This window comes from Pelodiscus sinensis, chromosome 7 (genome assembly GCF_049634645.1).
Source record: "Pelodiscus sinensis isolate JC-2024 chromosome 7, ASM4963464v1, whole genome shotgun sequence".
Taxonomy (NCBI): domain Eukaryota; kingdom Metazoa; phylum Chordata; order Testudines; family Trionychidae; genus Pelodiscus; species Pelodiscus sinensis.
The window spans coordinates 15554282-15556699 of NC_134717.1; positions in this window are offsets into that span (position 1 = coordinate 15554282).

The window sequence follows — 2418 nt, forward strand, 5'->3', positions numbered from 1 at the left end:
CTCCTGCAGCAACTCAAGAAGGAGACTTGGGGAGCAAAACAATATCTCTTCGGGCACTTCTACACTGCAGCATTATTTTGAAATAACAAGGTGAGCATCTACAGAGCAAACTAATAACGGGCTTCTTATTCCAGAGTAATAAACCCTCATTTCAGGAGGAATAATGCCTATTCCAAAATAGTTATTTCAAAATAGAGAGTGTGTAGACGGGGCAGCTGAGGTTATTTTGAAATAATTGGCTTCCAGGCCTTCTCACAGCTGCCCCGGTGGCCACTCTTTCCACACCTCTCAGAACTCTATAGCTTCCCTTCCCCTGCAGCCTTTAAAGCTCCAGCCACAGGGGAAAGTTTGTGTGGCACAACGAAGGCTCTTCTAGCCTCGTGCCACACGCCAGCAGCCTTCGCTGCTTTTTTTGCTGCCATGGCGGACCCCAGCGCTCTTACCGAGTCCCCCATGGCTGCAAGTGAGCAGGCAGCCAGCTCTGAGGCCTCTTCCCAGTCTGGCGTGGAGATCCTGGATCTTACTGAGGTCTGGAATGAGGAGACTAACCTCCAGGATCTCAGCACCAGATGCAGGAATGCCGATGTCTATGGCCAGATGGCCAGATGGCCACCAGACTGGCCCAGAAGGGCCACATGCGCATCCAGGAACATGTGCATGAAAATAAGAGCTGAGGCAGGCCAGGAAAAGGAGTTCCTGATTAGGGGCAGCACTCAACTTATAAAGTTATTATAAGCAGCTGCAATCCATCCTGGGGGGGGAGGCGGTCCCGCCACCCCCCGTCCCTCCCCGATGGACGTCTTTAGGTCAGAGAGTCCATGGTCAGCCTCCTGGAGGTCGGGTTTGTGGATGAGGAGGACAAGGAGGAGGCCAGTACTGATACCGTGCCCGCCAGCCAGGAGCTCATCCTGTCCCTGGAGCTGTCCCACCCTTCCCTCATCCCCAAGCTCCCCGCTCAGGATGTTGCCTAGGGTTCAGACAAAGCCAGGGAAGGTCTATGAGGTGACTTCCATTACTTTTCCTAGACACACACAGGGGGAGGCAGTGAGCAGCTGTGCGCTCCACGCTTGGCCTTCTCAACTTGGGGATCCCACATCAGTCTATGCACATGGCTATGCATGGAGCACCAGTCCAGAGCAGTCAGTCACATGAGGCTACCACAAAGGAACCAGTCACTCCTTCTCACAAGGCTCCTGCACAGTCCCACCTTATTCCGAATTCTGTGGTGGGACCTTCCCACCATAAGCCACCACTAATGAGGATGGGGTCAGAGCAAAACACAGCTGTGCCATGCATGGCACACGGTCATGCCCGCACTCTTGGGACAGCATCCACTCCTGGACATGTGCAGTGAGGTGGACGACACCAACTCCCTGTATGAAAACCTTCTGGGAGGGAAGTAGTGGAGGGGACCCCAGCAGCACCAACCCCAGCAATCGGCGTCTGCTGCTCATACGCACCTTCCCCGACATCCTCTCCTCCAGTGGCCAAGGACAGAAGTCCTGTCCCTGTGGGACACCGCCACTGCCAGACCCAACATGTGTACTGCATTAAAGGAAAGCCGAGCCACCTCCATCACCCTCCCCCATGCCTGCCCATGGGCTCCCGACCTGCCCAGCATTTTCCCATGCCTCCTTGTTCCTGGGACTTGGGGGTAGCAAGGCTACCATGGGACGTCCATGCCCCTGCAGGACATTGCCCACTGTCTAGGCCACAGATGGCCTTGCTCGAAGTACATCGCTATCAACTGACCTGATACCTTTTGGTGCTAGCTCACATATTAGAGCTAGGCTTCATACACAGTCTCTCCTGGGATGACTGCCCTTCTCTCTGTCATTCACAGCTGGACCAGCTGCTAGTGAGGCATGTCCACCACCCCTTGTGCCATCCTCCTGATCAAGCGAGAGCTGCCGCTGCAGATGACCCCGCGAGGACCTGAGGCAGGAACACATCGTCTGATTGTGTTCCCTGCAGCAGTCTCTCGAGCAGCTGGACCAGAGGTTGGACACCAACCTGGAGGAGTGCCATACTAACAGGGAGCTATGCCACACCATATGGCAGGAGCTTTCCCAGAAGACTCGGAGCATGTGCATGGGATACACTGCTGCCGTCAACTGCCTGGTTGCTTTGATTGAGTGGTCCAGCAGCCGTCCTCCCTCCCCGCACCTGCTCCTTCCCAAGTCCCCCTCTGCTCGTGCTCCTGCCCCTCCAGCTTCTCCCCCTAGTCCTGCACCGTGGCCGCTGAGGGCCCCACACAGGAGGCAGTTGGACCACCCAGTGCAGGAGCTAGTCCCGGCCCTGAGCCTCTCCCCCTCCCCCTTCAATGTTCCTCCTTCCCTCTCCCAGGTTCTTTCCCCAGTCCCTCCCCAGTTATATTTACCCCACATAAAAAAAATGTTTATTGGTTCATCCAAAAAT